Source organism: Bidens hawaiensis, unplaced genomic scaffold (genome assembly GCF_021521415.1).
Source record: "Bidens hawaiensis isolate Kalapana, Puna unplaced genomic scaffold, B.hawaiensis_p1.1 tig00007372_1, whole genome shotgun sequence".
Lineage (NCBI taxonomy): Eukaryota > Viridiplantae > Streptophyta > Magnoliopsida > Asterales > Asteraceae > Bidens > Bidens hawaiensis.
Window position 1 is genome coordinate 1,008,748 of NW_027491509.1, and position 19,756 is coordinate 1,028,503.

The 19,756-nt window shown below is 29.4% G+C and overlaps 1 pseudogene across 1 annotated transcript; it reads left to right on the top strand.

Moving 5' to 3' along the window:
* Positions 1 to 14,135: 14,135 nt before the first annotated feature.
* Positions 14,136 to 17,266, top strand: LOC143635003 (epoxide hydrolase 3-like; annotated as a pseudogene). Its single transcript, XR_013153978.1, has 4 exons — positions 14,136 to 14,423; positions 16,361 to 16,535; positions 16,603 to 16,842; positions 17,011 to 17,266. The product of XR_013153978.1 is annotated as an epoxide hydrolase 3-like (transcript).
* Positions 17,267 to 19,756: the final 2,490 nt, after the last annotated feature.

Sequence of the window (19,756 nt, forward strand, 5' to 3'; positions counted from 1 at the left end):
GTGTTTTTACCTATATGTGCTAAATTTTGAGTGGGGGATATATTGTATGAAATGAATGGTTTTGAAGGGTAGAGAATGTGAAAAGTAGTTGATTTAATTAGTTCGTTAAAAAACAAAGTGTGATGTGAGGATACAAGGGCAGAGATAGAGGTGGGGCAGGGGGAATGTTTAGGAAGGTGGTGAGAACTCGGAACTGAGCATGTGTGAGGAATCTATCGTGTAAAACCATCTACATTGCAAGAGAGCATTAGGGCCCCCTCTCTCACTTAGGAATGAAATGAGCCAGGATCAGATCGGGTACAATAATCCCAATCTCATATTTGATTGTAAAATTGTTTTTCATACTCGACTGAATATTCGTCGTGTATTTCTCAAGTGATTATCTGCTAGGCATCTAGCATGCCTAGGGGTATCATGTATACGTGTTATGTAACTAATTAAATAATACTTGTTGGGATTTCCAAGTACATTGTTTTTATCATTATATATAATTGTTATATAATTTTTATATATTTAGCAACTATTCAAATATTATACATTACATAACTATACACTATTGTCGTAAATAAATTATTTTACAATGATTTCTATATAATTTTATGTATATACTCGCAACATAGAAAATATACATAATATTGTCAAATACAGATCCCAAAAGGAAAGTTAATTTTTCATATAGTAAAATCAATAAATATATATTCAATTTCAATGAAACTTTAAGGTATATGATTGGATGATGAGTATCATTACAGAACCTTAAATTATTTAAAAACTTGAAAGAAATCTTGAAAACTAATGTTTTTTTATAAATTTTGTTGTATGTTAGTGTTATTTGAGTGTAGTTTTATCATTTTTTTTATATCTATATTTTCAATTACAATCTAACTACTCTTAAATAATGTTAATATTTAAAAAAACGTTGGGTGTTATGAGTTTCTAAGAGTTCTTAACTTTGTTAGAGTTCTTAAATGATACCAACCCTATGATCGGGTGATCGAACTAAGTATCACATAATTCATAACGATTCATTACCCATGAAAAATTGTAAAACTAATCCCATAGAACTATACCCAATTAGTATTATGTAATATGTATACCTTGTTTCGGGTTTCTAGTATGCATGTCTGGTTGAATTTTTTGATTTCTTTTTTTTTTGTGTGTGTCATTCTTACTCTTTCTCCTCCAGTTCATTATTTGTGCCTCTCTCTCTCCACACTCTTTCTTTCCCTCCCTCAGTCTCTTGTCTAGTTTTTAGAGTTGAGAGTCTTCTTGAAATCAACCTCTTTACTCTTTGAAATCGATGTAAGATGTAAGGTTTGCCTACATTTCATCTTCCCCGGACCCTACTAATAGCAATTTATTGTAATTAGTGTGATTTTTACTAGGTATGATTGATTGATTGATCTAATGTCGCACGTAATGAGGTATTTTTTACCTTCTCTCGTTGGCACATCATCTCAGCTTGTGCCGCATCTTCTAGACAGGCCACAGATCTTGCCACAAATCCACATTATATACATGTATCTATTGGTTGAGTTATTTTACAAAAGCTTCTCTACATGCATAGGCTGACCCCACTCAACTTGTTAATTACTTTGTAAATTTCATATAATAATTGATCCTAATTCAATATGCCCTCATTAAATGTCTTTCACATGCCTTGAGTCTTTTATATTCTTTCCCTTCAAAACATAACGTGATAAAAGAAGACTGGTACTAAAGGTTGTCTTACTAGTTACTACGAATCTAGTTTTTGTTTATTTAGATAATCTTCATTATTGGTCATGACTTTCTAGAAGAAAGATAGGTACTAAAGAGCTTGTTTCAGCCCCACTTTGTTTATTAAATCCCCCCCCCCCCCTCGTCCTTCTACAAGTGTCATTGTTTGAAAAACACAAAGTTTAAGAAAGTTTAATGATTGCACTTTTTTCTTTACAAATGACAAAATGCCCTTGACGTATACAAAAAGACAAAAGTTAAAAAAGTTTGAATGCTTGTATTTTTAAGGGTAAGTTTAGAAATTAATTAATAAAATTTGAAAGTGGACATTTATAATGGGACACACTAAAAATGAAATGTGGACACTTTCAAAGAGACAGAGGAAGTATATGGTAATTAGTTCGACTACAATGTCAATTAAAAACCGATCATTTTTACCGATTACGTTTTACCCCCACTGAACAAAATTTCTGGATCAGTCACTGTCTACATGAGAAGATACAATACTCACAATCCAAGCTTAACTGTTTAGGTCAAATCGTAAGCCAAACCATTAACATTTATATATATATGATTATCGAAAAACAAAATTATACCGTTGATTTTTAAACCTAACCAAACCAAACTGTTACTAATTTTAGTTGCTACATCAATATGAACATTATGTCATATCTTGACTGGTTCTTTGAATCCAGATAATACAAAGTGATGAATTGATTATTACTTTTATAGTTATTTATTTATATATACTATGAGGCTGGTTTTGGTTTGGTTCCGTTTGATTTCACGATTTAAGCTTTATTGAATAATAGAATAAACATAAAATAAAAGGTAAAAACGTTGTCAAAATATAAAAAATGTTAAACGTCAAATGAACACATTGTTATTACATAAGATGTTATGCTTAGATTCGATGTGTCACCGGAACATAAGAAAAAAAAATTAATTATAAAAAAAAAGACAAAATTACAAAAATTGTCCTTTATCATTATAGCAAATTTCACTATTTATCCTTTATCTTCAAAATTGATTTATTTTGTACTTTATGTTTTCAAATTCTACATCGTTTGTCCTTTAGCCCTAACCCAGTTAGTTTTTCTCGTTAAATCTAATCATGTGTAATGTACATGAAGGCAACTTGATAACTTACCCTTTTATTTTAAAAAATATTTTAATGACTACACTACCTACATAATAAAATTCTCTCTTCCTCACTCCCTTCTCTCTCACTTCTTCTCCCGTGGAACACTGCCACCACCACACCAACACCCATCTTCGCAATCTGAAAATTATAATATTAGGTATTTTAAAAATTAAAATGTTTTTTTAAAATAAAAGGGTAAAATTACCAAGTTGTCATCATGTGCATTGCACATGATCAAATTTAATGAGAAAAACTAACCAGGTTAGGGCTAAAAGACAAATGGTGTAGAATTTGAAAACATAAAGTACAAAACAAATCAATTTTAAAGATAAATGATAATCACTGAAATTTGCTACAAAGATAAAGGACAATTTCTGTAATTCTGTCAAAAAAGAACAAACACAGTAGGGTATGTGGCCTGTTTAAAAAAGATACTTAGATTAAATTACCTTTCATAGATATATGATTTAAATACTTTAAAAGTTAAATATGCTTAATTTTACGGCCTGGTCTGATTTTGATTATAAACCGCAAACTATATCATTTACTACAGTTTGAAAATTTCAAAACTAGCTGACAGATAGCTTAAAACAAAACAACTGTGAAATCAAACTAACGATTGGCATAAATAGTGTTACGGCTTCAAATCGAATCGTGAACAATACTCAGATGCAAATCCGTGAGAAAGCAATAACTAATTCTTCTTGATAAAGAGTTTATCATCACTTCACATGCACCTTCAATGTTTGAGATGTTATAGGGGAGTCGATATACACAATAAACAACTTAAATGACAAGGGGGGGGGGGGGGGGGGTGTTAAAACGAATGATAGCTTATAGTTGTTGGCTTTTTGTCTAGTCTTAGGGGAAAAAACCTTATAAATGTTAGCTTTTTGTCTAGTTTTATCAAAACAAATAAATACATAACTCAAATCACATTTATGTATTCTACTTTTCTTAAAAAAAAATCGTACCTTAAAATTGAGAATTTAGCTCACTTTTATTCAAGTATAATTTTGCTACACAAAATTTTATAAATTAGACTAATTTAAAATAACATCGGTGTTCTGTTCAGTAATGTATGTGACTAGTGATTAATTACTTTGTAGGTGGATTATAGACTATTGATTACACGTAATCAGTTGTTTTGTTTTGTAGGTGGGATCTAGAGAGAACTACTCTTAAAGAGATAACTAGAGAACTAGTAAAGAATTATTTTTAACTATTTAAAAAAAACCCGTCGATGTAATGCGTATGTGCATTGATGTGTATTGTATATATAAAATAGTGTTTTATTGCATATAATACAACACAAATAAATTATCCAATACACACTATTAAATATATATACAAATACGACACTAATAATTGTATGCAAAACACATTATTGCATATATGTAATATAACACTGATGCACATATGCACTATATCGATTTTTTTTAATTTTTGAATATAATATAACACTATTGCAAATATACAATACAAACAACTATATATATGCTATTCAACACTATTTCAAATATCAAAATGCCACTATTACAGATATGCATTATAAAAAAAGTCAATGTATTGTATATATGCATTACAACGTTAATTTTTTTTATTTTTATATTTTTTTGTGGTGAAGAATAACAACATATAAGAAGGATAAAAGAAAAAAAAATTAAAAATATTTTTTTAATTAAATAAAAAATACTTCATTTTAGTTCTCTGGTTCTCTCCATAAAATGGAGTTCTCTCATGATCCTCTCCCTATATATATATATATATATATATATATATATATATATATATATATATATATATATATATATATATATATATATATATATAGGGTAAGGATCCTAAGAGAACCCTTTGCAAATTAAGAACTTTGAGAACCATTTTGGACCACTAAAAACACCTTTAAAAAAATATTTAAAAAAATCATAAAACAAAAAATAATAAAAATTTTAAAAAAGTAAAAAAAAAAAACAAAATTCTTATATTTCATTCCGGTTTCATTAAAAAATTAAAAAAAATAAAAAAAACGTCATATTATACACATATGTATAATTTTATTTAATCTTTAGTTAAGTAATATACGCATATGTACAGTATCATTTATCTTAAATTATACACATGTGTACAAAAAACATGTAAATGTACATATATGCATATATTATACATATGTGTATATAATTTAGCTTAACCGAGTTTTTTTTTATGAAACCGGGATGATAAAATAAGAATTTTTGGTTTTTTTACTTTTTTTATTTTTGTGTTTTTATTTTTATTTTATGATTTTTTTTATTTTTGGGTTTTTTTTTGTCCAAAATAGTTCTCATAGTTCTCAATTTTAAAAAGGTTCGATCCTGATCCTATATATATATATATATATATATATATATTAAAGGGTAAAGTTAAAATGCAAATTATAACAAAAATGAGAAGGGTGAGAAGGATTCTAATCCATTGATCTTAAATTTAGATGATGGAGATTAATTTAATAATAAAAATTGATGAGAAAATGATTGGAGGTAATAACCCACTTATGATAGCTTTCTCTCTCCACGTGCAATGCACATGTCAATCCCTCTATCATTTTAAGACGTTTATAACTTTTTCATACGACATTTTTTTTATAATTTTTTTACCATAATAACAAACATTTTTTATCTTTAATATATATGAATATCATATTGCTATATAAAAATAAAAAAAAATTGGTAGGTTTTTTATATTGTGTTATTTGGTTGTCCATTGTGTTTTTTAATTGAGTTTTTCTATGCATTGTGTTATAGATTTTGGTCATTGTGTTTTTCAATTTGTACTCATATTAAAGATAAAAATTAAAAGAAAGATTACATTATTGTGTCTTTATGCTCATTTGTTTTTCTGTTTATCATTGTGCTCAACATTCACTTAAGTTGAAAAAAATAGTATTATGTTTATTGTGTATGACGTTCAAGTCATTGTGTAATATGTAGATTCCATTGTGTTTACGTTTCAGGCCATTGTGTTATATGTATTTACCATTGTTTCTTACGTTTCAGACCATTGTGTTATGTATTCATTATTGTGTTTTACGTTGTAGGTTATTGTGTAATATGTATTCATCATTGTGTTTTATGTATAAGATAAATTTGTTGGTATTTTTCATTATATTTACATATAATTACACAATGGTGTTATTAGTATTTAAAAAAACACAATGATCAGTTGAATGACACAATGACGAAAAAACACATTGACAAAGAGAAAGACACAATGACGAAAAAAGACAAAATGGTAAGCAAAAAAGACACAATGATGTAAATATTTTTTATATTTTTAAATAACAAAATCATACTCATATTAAAGATAAAAAACGCTTGTTATTATGGTGAATTTTTTTTTAAAAAAAATATATCATATGAAAAAGTTATAGACGTTTAAAATAATATGTGAATTAACATGTGAGTTGCATGTGTAGAGAGAAAATATGTATTATTACTTTTATACATTTTTTTATTTTAATCCCTACTTGGCACGTGTCAATTAATTATAGTTTTCTCACACTTCTTATTTTTGTTGGCATTTGTAAAATAACTCAACTCATATATTAAAATGTTTCAAAATACACATGCTACATTTTAAATTCTTTAAGTTAATAGAATTTTATGCAAGCCCGAGCAATATTTTTATATAGACATGTAAAGTGTATATGGATAGACTAATTATTTAGTCGTCTTACAATAATACTCCAATCCTGACACAAACAAGTTAGAAAACTAGAGCCCAAATCAATAAAAAAAAATATCAAGGATTCAAGGTATACCCTACTTTTAAAATACAAAAATCAAACCTAATACCTCGAGTGTGCTTTCCTGATACGAAATGTTAATTGTCTATACTGATTTTGACGATCTACGTCCTACTCACACAGAAACACCATCAAGGAGGAAACCCACCGTTATGGAAAACCCCTCCATGAGTCAGGTTTCGAACAATAGACCACAAGATCCCAAACCTTAACCAACACCCCATGTCATCACACTAGAAGGTCAATGCATTTTCTACTCTAAACTACACTAAAAGTATAATTTACCTCATGTAATGATTTGAGCTCGTATCTTCTGCACAAAAGATAATGGTCTTTATCACACAATCAAGGCTGAAATGCAATTAATATTATTTTCTAAACTAAGCTGAACAGAAATCATTTTGAATCCAATATTTGCTAATCCCTAACTTTCTCATGTACTTGCGAATAACTGATCATGAGTTTACATGTTATACATATGCGCATGTATATAGTAAATTAAGTAGGGAAATTGTAGGATGGAAAAAAGTTGTACAATTATATAGACTTGTAATACACAAGCACGCTCAAAGAAATACATATATTGTGTACGTACGTCAATACATGTATACATTATTACATACTTAGGTATGCATGCATGTACATACACATGTATGTGTTGGGTTACTTCAAAACTAAGGTGGAATGGAGAACATTGATGGGTTTTCATGGATGTTGTCTGTAAAGTGTTCTCAAAATCTTCATTCCATCCACACTGCCCATGTGTATGCATAATTATTTAAAATTGACCAATACTTACTGTATATATAAAGTATAAACTATGTACATGAGAAAAAAAATCGGGTCCATCCACTAACTATAAAGAATTATATAATAGAAAGTTAATAAGTTGATATAGTAAAGGTAGCTTTTGAATTCATTGAATTTTACAATAAGACTTCAAAGTTTAGGGTAATTTTTTAAATAGTTTATATATAAACTTAACTTCTTAATAATAAACATATGATTTAACTATACAAAAAGCCCTCAACTTAGACCATTTTACCTATAAAAAAAAGGTTATTTACAACTTAGTGATCTATACTGGCGTATCTAGACATCACTTAAATGTGTAACGTTTTAATTTAGACATCATTTTCATGTGTAACATTTTAATTTTTTTTGTTGATCAGTTATTCATGTAAGCAATGAAAAATGTGATAAATATTAAACCTATAAACCTGTTACAACAATGAGAGTAGTAACCACAACAAAGAAGGATGTAGCCGGCATGGTTGTCAGCTTGGCCAAATTCCCCCTTAGGATGTATAGTTAAGGATGGTGTTAGGGTTCTTGAGAGGAACCCGGTTTTAGGAGAGAGGAGGCACACAAAATTGTTATGTGTGTGTGATTATGTTATGATGTTAATATTTATCTCTTTATATATACATCCAAGGGGAAAGCCTTTATTAGCTAGTAAGGGTAATATGGTCCATCAACAATTACCAAACTAATATATAATAAGGTATAATTAATACTTTGATAAATTATAATATAAATGATTATAATAGCCATATATAAATATAAATATATTATATATTTAATCTTACATTTTTTCGTATTTCATACAATGCAAACGAAACAGAAACACGATAATAAATAAGTTTAAACACATAAGATGTAGATTTCTCCTCTTCGGACCACACAAATTAAAACATTGTTCAAATACTCATCACTCATTCAATTGCGCAAATCCGTTTTGATAAGCTTTATTTAGAAAAATAACTTTCAACAGTTACGGTTGCAACTTATAAAACCAACGCTTGCTTCAATATTCCATAAACCAAAGAAAAATTGGTGTGCTTTCCGGTTCCACCATTACACGAGTAAGGTCACACATTCCATCCAATTTAGCAAATTTATCATATTCCTTTAAAACCTAAGTAGTTATGATCAAAATTTTCAAGTAAGGCCTTCAGAACATTTGATTTGTATATTAATTCGTCTATATGTCATTATGCATGCAGAACATATTAAGAAACGTACAAAATCAAAACTGATGAGGAAATTTAATAGTTAATCATTCATAGTATGATATGCAGTTGCGCATAGTTATCAATAACCCGTCATTATTATAAGCGCTTTCATAATATTTATGGGAGAGACTTTTATTTATTGATCCTTAAGCATATCATGAATGTATTCGATACGAAAATTTAGATTCCTCAATTTCAATTCGTTCATAAACGAATAATCAATTTCATATCGAAATTTTAATGCAGCACTTTTTGAACTATTACTGTTTGAGAAAACATGGTAGTTAACTTTATCACAATAAATCTTCAATATATAATTTATATGGAGTTAATAAACTTATGAGTACACTGATAAATTTTCAACAACATTTATTGCTAATTGCGTTGTGATTAATCAACACATTATGTCATTATAACTTAGATTGTTGTTATCAGTTCATTATGACTCACTCATGAGATAGATTTATCTACTAACATAAGAATATATCCCAAAAATTACATTTTATATCTGAATATGACAAAGTTTAGAGTAATCTAACGGTTTGAATTCTCAGTTCTTCTTTAAAATTATAGTCTCTCATTTCCTTTAAATATATCTTAGTACTCTTTTAGATGCTTCACATTAATCTAATGTGTTGCAATTTTAAGTAATATCTAAACGAGTATAGACTTGAACTTATATAAGGCTTCTACTTAATAAAGCATAAGGAAATAATCTATGTATTCATATTATCCTCTAAAGTAGAACAGAATTGTTTGTTACATGTGTAAGGAGTATCTCTGAGATCTATAATATCCAAGTGATAGAGCAGTGTCTTATACAAGAGGTGTAATTGAGATAATATTAAGTTTTCACTCCCTCACCTCTTGCAAATCTTGTAATTTATGATTGAGACACTTAAGGATGCCACTGATCTTTAATATCTCTAGGAAAATACAAGAGATCGAAGTTTCAATGATATATGTGATGTGGGAATCTGTCATATATATGTTAGACTTGATTTGATTTCATTCACGTCCAGATGTCATAATAAATTTAGGGACATATTTAGAAGAAATCGTATTACGTATATATGAATGGATCTCTTAAAATCATGGACCATAAAAGACATGTTAGATACAAGTAATAGCTTTTTAAATTATAAATAATTATGTCTGAATATTCCGTTTGAATAAGTTCCACGTATGTAAGTGAAATATAACTTCTGGTGGACTCATACTTAATTCTTAAGTCAAGTAATGTTTAGGGCATCTACCACATGATTTAAAATCATTAAGAATAAGAATATATGAAAAAACACCCTCATCAACTATGTCATGATTTCTCATGAATTTTGGTTTTAATGGATGAATCTATTTGTCTTTTGGTAAATTTTTTAATTGCATGATAACAAAAGTTATGAATGTATACAGTATCATATAGTTCTATTTTATTAATGTTTCAATCCAAATATTGATAACAAATAATATAAGAGTTTAAGGTAATAGTGACTTTATATTGGTTATGCAAACCTCATAAATGTCATAATGTAGCTTAAGTATTGATACTAAATTCTGATTAATCTCCAGAATATTTAAGGTATCATAAAGCGTAATTAGAAGACAGTTTATCATGGTTCTAATAACCTTAACATTTAAATTTGTCAGCAACACTCATGTTAGTTATTTGTTAATTTCGGGTAAACATATAGAACTAGACTCAACCAATTATGTGTTAATGAGAATATTAGGATTAACAGACCTAAATATCATTAGTATACAATTATTAATTTTAGCCAGTTGTTATTTTGAATTATGGATAGTCTTGTTGCTTATGCCTAATCTAATGACATATTTTTGCAATGAGACTTCTCCTTAAAGAACTTAAAGCCGGAAGTAATATTTGTGATTTGTCTATGAACCTTAGAATTATTTTCTTTTAGGTTTTAGTGGTGTGAGTTGAATAACATCTTATTACTAGTACCAGACATTTCTTTTCTTGTACATATGTTGCTGATCAACACACTCATTTTCCGTTGGTATTTCTGAGTGTTATAGTTGATTCTTAAGGCACAAAATTGTACTACTAATATTTTGCTCATTAATTACCCAGATCATTTCGTTTCCATGTAAAGATCATTTCCTTCACGAGTCTGTTCACCGACTCCGCCAAATACAGATACGCCTCTGTGAGCTTTGTCAATATTGTTAATCAATTCCATAATGAGTAATTGAGTATTGTTTTACCCACACAAGCTCCCTCGAATAGTCCGATTTTTCCTCCACGACGATTAACGGGTTATAAAATCTCATTATATTAAAAATTAATCTATCAAATATTTTATATGAAAATACTATAAAATAGGGACATACTAAAAATTAAAATACAATTTTAAAAATAGATATAAATTTATAATTAATAAACAATTTTATAGTACAAAAAATAAGCGGGTCATGGGTCTCATCATACCCAATAGCTTTTAAACGGGTTATAACATCTCATTTATTTGTGAAACATTTTCATCATCAAACGCTAAGTATATTATTAATTTCCTTACTATAAATAAAATTAAAATAATGTGTATAATATATATAACGAAAAACAACCCCCGTAATACGAAGGATAAACCTAGTATTTTTATAATAAAAGACTCAAATAATAAATACTAAAATATCTATACTATATAATAAATAAATGTTTCTCGATGTAACATGATATATTCTTATAAAAAATTTTCATCTCTCTCTCTCTCTTATTAAACACATTTCTCTTTTTTATTAATAGTTTTATATTTAACTTTTTCTTTTCAATCTATTATTTTCTCTTTTTAATAATTATTTTTTAATTTAAAAAATTAATACCAACATAAATATATTATTTAGTTTTATATAAATATACTGTATTAGTTATTAATATTAAGCTTTTACTCCCTTCGTCCCACTAAAAATGTTCATATTTTCTTTTTTGTTTGTCTCATTTCAAATGTCCACTTTCAAATTTTATTAGCCAATTTTCAAGTTTACCATCAAACACACACAACTAACATTAATAAACAATATTGATGGACCCAGTTTCCAAGGACATTATTGTAATTTGGTAAGCAAAAAAAGTAATAATTCAATCTAATTTTAAATTTATGTTTTTCAAACCATGACACTTTTAATGAGACGAGGGAATATATATTATAATTTTCATGTTGATTTAGATAAAATAGTTAGGGGGTGTTTGGGATTGCTTATTTTCACCAACTTATAACTTACTGGCCTTTTGAAAAGTAATAAGGTGTTTGGGATTGCTTATATTGTGAGAGGAAAATTTTCATAAGTTACAATATTGTAACTTATTAACTTAATGAAAAGTTATAAGGAGGTAAAATAAGGAATCACAAACACCCCTTAGTTTCAATTTTCAAATAAGGAATTTTTCACTTTATGTTTGTTTTGCAATGATGATTAATAAATATTAAGGTCAGTCAATATAGATGATTGATTTGTTTTTTAGACAACTTATTTTAACGCATGGTAAATTATTTGTTTTATTATTTAAAGTTGAAAGCAAAAACAAAGTGAAACTACTAATTTGATATGGAGGTTAAAATTACAAATATTGTATACAAAAAAATATTTAAAGATTTACGAATTTTCAACAACTTTTTATTTTCATATTGTGTAATGTGTAATGTATTCTACCATATATTATATCATTATATCTTTTGAACACATTTTTTTTATTTCATATTGTGTTATTATTTAATAAATTTATTTATTCAAACCCGTTTTCTACACAGATTTCTTAATGTCATATGTCATCACACATGAGTGATACTTACAAAATTTTTCCGCCTCTTTCCCATATTAAATGTAAATTTCCTTTTCTTATTAATGGTTTTATATTTATTTTTGTTTCTTTTTAATCTATTATTTTCTCTTTTTACTAATTATTTCTTGGTTTAAAAAATTTAATACCAACATCAATCTATTATTTAGTTTCATATAAATATATTGTATTTAGTTATTAGCATTAAGCTTTTATAAGTAACGAATTTTCACGTTGATTTAGATAAAATAATTAAATTCAAATTTCAAAGAACTTTTTTTGTTTTATGATTGTTTTGCAATTAAGATTAATAAAAGAAAAGACCAATTACTTTAGACAGTTGTTTGTGTTTGAGACAACATGTTTTAACACATGATAACCTATGTATTCCATTATCTAGAGTTGAAACTAAAAACAAAGTGAAACTACTAATTTTAATATGAAAGATAACATTACAAATAAAATTACAAATATTATATACAAAGAAATATTTAAAAATTTATAAATTTTCACTAATTTTTTATTTCCATTTGTATATTGTGTAATTTATTTTACCATATGTTATATCTTTACTAGTCAGGTGCCCGCACGATGTAGCGGGAAACAATACTTAAGGTTGTTAGCACGCAAAGCCAAGGCTAGCTCGACTCGAACTTCATACCGAGCATGACTCACGTTCATTAATTATTTTAAATGTTTAGATAACTTGAATACTTTTAATCACGTTTTTATTAAACGTATAAGAAGGAAAAGAAATTAAAGTTGAGTAATATTTGGATAAACATGAGGGGTCAAAGTTGTAAGTATTATTTATATTTTGAATTTTAAAAAGTTAAAAAGTTAAAGGATTAAATATGTAGTTATATGAAAACATGATATTATAAACATTTGTTCTTTAAAAAACTTGTACATTCATGTAGTAATGACTTGTACATTTTAAACCGTCGATCTGTTTTGAAAAAAAATTATATTGAAACGTTGACAAAAATATGCTCGTTTAAATAGGTATGTTCAGATTTTTGTTAATCATATTTTTGTAAAACATATATGAAGAAAATTAAAAAGAATAAAATTAGAGTAAAAAATGGATAATCATAAGGGGTTAAAGTTGTAACTAATTCTTAAATTCACAAAACTTAAACAAAGTTGAGGTACTATACTTGTAATTATGTTTATACAAATCAAATAAACGTGGGTGCTATGTGTATAAAAGACAAATCTATCCCTACTTAAACATGTACCTAATGTATAATAAGTTGTAAATCCCTGAAAATATAGTGTCTTAATTTGCCCTTATTTGATGTGTTATATATAATAAAGATAAAAATATATATTAAACATGTTTATTGTATTATTATTTAAATAAATTTATTTATTATAACCCGTATTTTATACTTGTAAGTAGCATAGTTTTATCATATATTCGTGAAACATGTGGCTGACGCCTGGCTTACGATGTTACCATTTTTTAGTTTAAATGTTTCTAGAAATTGACCAGTCGAAAATAAAGTAATTTACAACTTCATAATTTAAATTATCTTAAAACTGGTTATGTCCTTTTTCCTGTACAATATTTAAAAAGAGTAAACATTAGATAGTCAACAAGTAACCAACGTTAACTAATCCAATATATTACTCTCACTTCAAACTTAGTTTCAACACACACTGCATGAAATAATGGATCAAATTAAGCACAATTACATTCAACTCAACGGTCTCAAGCTCCATGTAGCTGAGATTGGATCCGAGTCGTCGCCAGCGGTCGTTTTCCTCCACGGATTCCCGGAGATATGGTACACATGGCGCCATCAAATGATCGCGGTCGCAAACGCCGGTTTTAGAGCCATTGCACCCGATTACAGAGGACACGGACTGTCCGAAATCCCTTCAGAACCTGAGAAGACTTCCTTCTTTGATTTTGTTAAAGATACTGCCTCCATTCTGGATTCTCTTGCTGTTTCTAAGGTTGTAATATTTCAAATTTGTGAATTTGGTAGTTGGGGTGTTCAACTAATTGAATATTTGATTTATGCGAATCGAATTATTCGAATTTTGGAATTTTGCAGCTGGATTCGAATTATTCAACAAATTCGATTCGATTCGAATTCGGCTCCTAAATTCCAAAGCTTCGTCATTAGTAGGATCGGCTTCGTTATTCAAAAGGGGTTGCGCTACAGCTTGTTGCCAGTTTTTCTGTCACTTTATTACAATCATTTTTTATTTTAATGAGAAAGCAAATTTTTAATTAAAAAAAAATCGAGTTCAAAATAGCTAATTCGAAATTTAATTCGAGATTTAAATTCGAATTCGAGTGGATTCTCTGTTAAAAAAAAGTCTACTTCAAATGCAATTTAAAAACCGGTACAAATTTTAGTTTGTTAACAACAAAAGCACAAGTCTTTAGAACTTCCAATTACATATATTAACTAGTTTTTATCCCCCGTATTACGGGATGGTTTTATATTGTTTGTTCTAATATATATTTATTTTTTGAATTTATATTTTTTTATTGTATGAAAGTTAATAATATAGTTATGGCTTGATAATAAATTGTTTCACAAATAAATGAGATATTATAACCCGGTTTAAAAGCTATATGATTTTGATGAGACCAAGACCCGTTTATTTTTTTTACTATAAAATTGGTTTTTTTAATTATAAATAATTTATGAAAGTTAATAATATACTTATGGTTTGATGAGACCCAAGAACCGTTTATTTTTTTTACTATAAAATTGGTTTTTTAATTTAAATAATATTTATATCTTTTTTAAAATAAATAAGATATTAATTTTTATTATATCCTATTTTATAGGATTTTTACATCAATAATTTGGTGAGAATACTTATTGAGATATTATAACCCGTTTAAGGAATATCTGAGTTTGGTAAGACCCATACCCATGAATTCGGTTCAAATGCATGAGAAGTTTCCATTTAAAAATCAGGAAAATCTGGTGACTCCAAAAAAAGGGGAGCGACCACATCGCGACACGTAAGATTTTTATGTTTTCGTTTATATATATTATAGATAGATAACTAAAATGATAAGCTTTCAATTTTTAGTTTTTTGAACTTAAAAAACTAATTTATATTTTCATAAATATGTATATTTATTAATTAAATAAAACGTATAATTTTAATTCGAATTTCTAATCAGCATTAAAATCCCAAATTCGTATTCGATAACAAAATCGAATTCGAATTATTTAAATAAAATTAACCTTCAAATTCGAATGCAAGTCGAATCGAATTTCGAGTCCGATTCGAATACTGAATACCCCTCTTTGGTAGTGTTACTAAACCGGATAAAACCGGTTTGGGTCGAGTCAAAGAAAGTCATAACTAGATCAGCCTAAACCGGTTCGGATTAGAAACTGGTTTTTATAAAAAAATATAATCATGTTTGGATATGAAAACTGGTTTTAATTAATCAGTTAGGTTTTAACCGTTCATAAATGAATAGAACGTTCAGGTGAAGTGTTCATGAACTGTTCATCTATATTTGTTCATATTAGTAATTGAACAAACGTGAACAAATTTTTTTGTTCATTAACTAAACGAACGGACATGAACATGTCTCGTTCGTTAATTCACGTTTTTATTATACTTGTTCATTTGTTCTTTTGCGTTTATGTAATTGTTCATCCAAATTATTTAGTTATTAATTTTAAATCAAACTGATTTTCGTATTTTAAGACAGTTAAACTCAAATACTGGAATAATCATTTGGATGTAAAGTCCATTTGTGTTCTTATACATTCGTGTTCGTTCGGTTCGTTAACAAGCCTAACAGCATGTATGACTTGTCAATGGTGCATGCATAGTGATAGTATATTAGTATGTCAATGGTGTTTCTTTAAAACTGCTATAACCAAATAATATTTCTGTGAAAATTTCAGGTGTTTATTGTTGGTAAAGATTTTGGATCAATGGTTGGCTACATATTCGCCCTTTTCCACCCACAGAAAGTTGTCAGTGTCGTATCACTCGGTGTGGCTTTTCGCCCCCTGGTTCCGGGGCTCATCAATCCCTCCCAGAAGGCTACTACATTAACCGATGGAAGGTATAATTTACGTATTCAGTTTACATTCCATACGGGTCGTGTGACATTAAGGATATTTGAAACGACGAATATTTACAGGAACCTACCTGGAAGAGCCGAAGCTGATTTTGGCCGGTTTGATGCTAAAACAGCGGTGAAGAACATTTATATTATTTTCTCTAGATGTGAGATACCGATAGCGAATGAAAACCAAGAGATAATGGATTTGGTTGACCCGTCGACTCCTTTACCCTCTTGGTTCACAGAGGATGACCTTGCGGTGTATGGGGATTTGTATCAGAAGTCGGGATTTCAAACTCTGCTCAAAGTTCCTTATAGGTAAAATGTCAAAACGGGTTCGGGTTAAAATGAGTTGGGTTGACTGTTGACCTGCCGACACTTTTTTTTTTACGTAAACCTTTTAATATTTTTAAAGGTAACGCGTTCAGTCTTTTTTAATAGTGCGCCTTTTTAATTGTTTGACCTTTGACCCGTTTTCTTTTGTAGGATTCTAAACAGCAAAGGTGAAGTTCCTAAACAAGATTTGAAAATAGAAGCTCCAACACTATTAATCATGGGCGAGAAAGATTTTGTGTTCGGGTTACCTGGAACTGCGGAATACATAAGGAATGGGGAGGTGAAAAAATATGTACCCAACCTCGAAACTGTATATTTGGCTGAAGGTTCTCATTTCGTTCATGAACAGTTTCCCGAACAAGTTAATAAACTCATACTCAACTTTCTCAATCGCTACAAACATTAGTCATTCAACAAATAATGTAATGATCTTGAGTTAATTTCAATCTTTTCAATTTCAATCTAAAAGACAGAAACTTGTTTTCGTTTAACCTTTTGTAATAATATATTGTGCTTGTCTTGCGGTTTGGAAGACATTCTGTGATGGCATTACATATGTTTTTAGTCTTTTACTGTCAAAAGTCATAAAACATGTATATGCAGTGGAGCATGCAAGAAGAAGAGCTGAGTACGCTTCAGCGATTATTTTTTCCGCCTCTTTCCCTCCCTCCAAAACAGGATCTTAATCGTTCTGCACGACGTGTTGCAGTCAATGACTTATAGGCCAAAAATATACTTTTTGTCAAGGGATATTTTGGTCATCTGGCTGAAACTCATCAATTTAAACCACATAAAATATATGTGAACATTTTGACAAGTGTTACAATTTTGTTTTAAAGTAGAAAACAAACAATATTTGCTTTCAACGATATAAGTCCAGTCACCCAAACTGATTGTCGTCCTACTTTAGCAGCTTCACCGGCCCCTTGATTTGCCAAAAATATCGAACAAAGTAGAGGAATTACATCCGTAATTTCATACTACAATCTAGGTATTAATACACTTGCAGCTGCAAGAAGCATTTTGTACAAAATCCGATCTTTTCTTATCTTATCTTATCTCATCTATAAAAATAGAAATTCCAATTTAACATAAAAAATTTAAGGTAATTTACAGTTTTTGTCCTTTATGTATGAAGTAGCTTGTAGCTCTTGTCCTTCAATACGTACAAAAAACGTGTCTAAAGTTCATACGTTTTCACACTTTTCGTCCTTTACACTAACTGGTGTTAACTTTTTATGTTTGTTTTCTTAAAACTGAACATATTGCCTTACAATTAAAGGACAAAATTTGATTACAACTAAAAGACAATATGTATAATTTTCACAATTCTTTTTGTAAGTACAAAATGATCGTTTTTAAAAACCCAACATAAAAAATTTAATACTATTAGTGAAAATAACGGCATAAGCAAGCAAGTTCGTATGCTGTCAGTATGTTGCTAGTGACTTTCTATTTATGCAGTTTGGAAACCATCACTAGCACACTGACACTGGCATTAAGCTTTGTATGCAATGCATGTGTTATTTCTCGGGATATGGGTATGGTTTGTCTACATCTTACTCTCCCAGGACCCTACCAATAGCTTCGCTATAGGTGGGATTTTACTGGGTATGGTTATGGTATAGGGAAAATAACGAAACGTTTGACAACATATGTACTTCTGATACGAACAGTCTGCTTAGTTTATTTATTTGAAGTCTTTTGTTTGTTTTGTTTATGTTTGATTTGTTAAGGACCATTATGGCCTTTCTGTTTTGATTAGGGTGTTGTTTGGAACTTTGGTTATTTGTGATTTGTTATAAACCTAACTGCCGTCATTGTCTGGGTATCAAGAAAATTTGGCTTCCTTCATATCTCTTAGCTTTCTTATTTGTTACCCTATCAAGGGTATCAGAGCCGTTCCGATCACCTGTCGGACTCTCGTTATCATGACAAACACTCGCAATCAGGATGTTGACAAAACTCTCAAGGAGCATGACAAGGCAATCTCGGAGATCCAAGGTTCCTTATCCGTTCTGATGAAACAACATGAAGAGATACTCAAAGTGGTTAAGGAGAAATCGAGCACTGGCAGCCCAAAGGCTGGCGAAGATAGCTTGGGTTCGTCATTCTCTTTTGCTGATGCTGACTCAAAAGGTACCAGACCCATGTGGGTTGGAAAAGTTGAATTCCCCAAGTTCTCCGGGGAAGATGTGGAGGCGTGTGTTTATCGTTATGAGCATTTTTTTGAACTTGATGAAACGCCAACAGAGATGAAGCTCAGGTGTGCGGTTGTCCATTTAGAAGGGGATGCTATACAATGGCATCGGTCTTTTATGCGCACTCGTAAGGCTACCGTTGTGGAGGTTCCGTGGGATGATTATGTTCGGGCTATCTCGAGCAGGTTCTCCAATGCCATGTTCGAGGATCCATTGGAAGAGATCGCCTCCCTCACTCAAAAGGATCTCACTATTGAGGCACTTCATGCATACAATTTGTCATTTGATTCACTACTAAACAAGGTAAACTTGAGCGAAACACAAGATGTTAGTCTTTATCTTAAAGGTCTTATGCAAGAAATTAGGGGCCCGGTTAAGATGTTTAAACCGTGTACCCTACATGAAGCTTATGGGTTAGCTAAGATCCAAACAATTAATACTGAAACATTAGAAGGGAAACTCAAAACTGTGAAAGGGGGTGTAACAAGTGCAAGGAACAACACTAATGCAAGGATTATTCCTCCTGTAAATGCAACCAAATTACCTATTTGGCCTACTCCTAATAGGTCGACATCGACAACTTTTAAACCAACGGGGGGTCACGTCGTCTCACGAGTAAGGAGTTGGAACAAAAACGGGCGAAAGGGGAGTGTTTTTGGTGTACGGAAAAATTTGTACCGGGGCATAAATGTGCC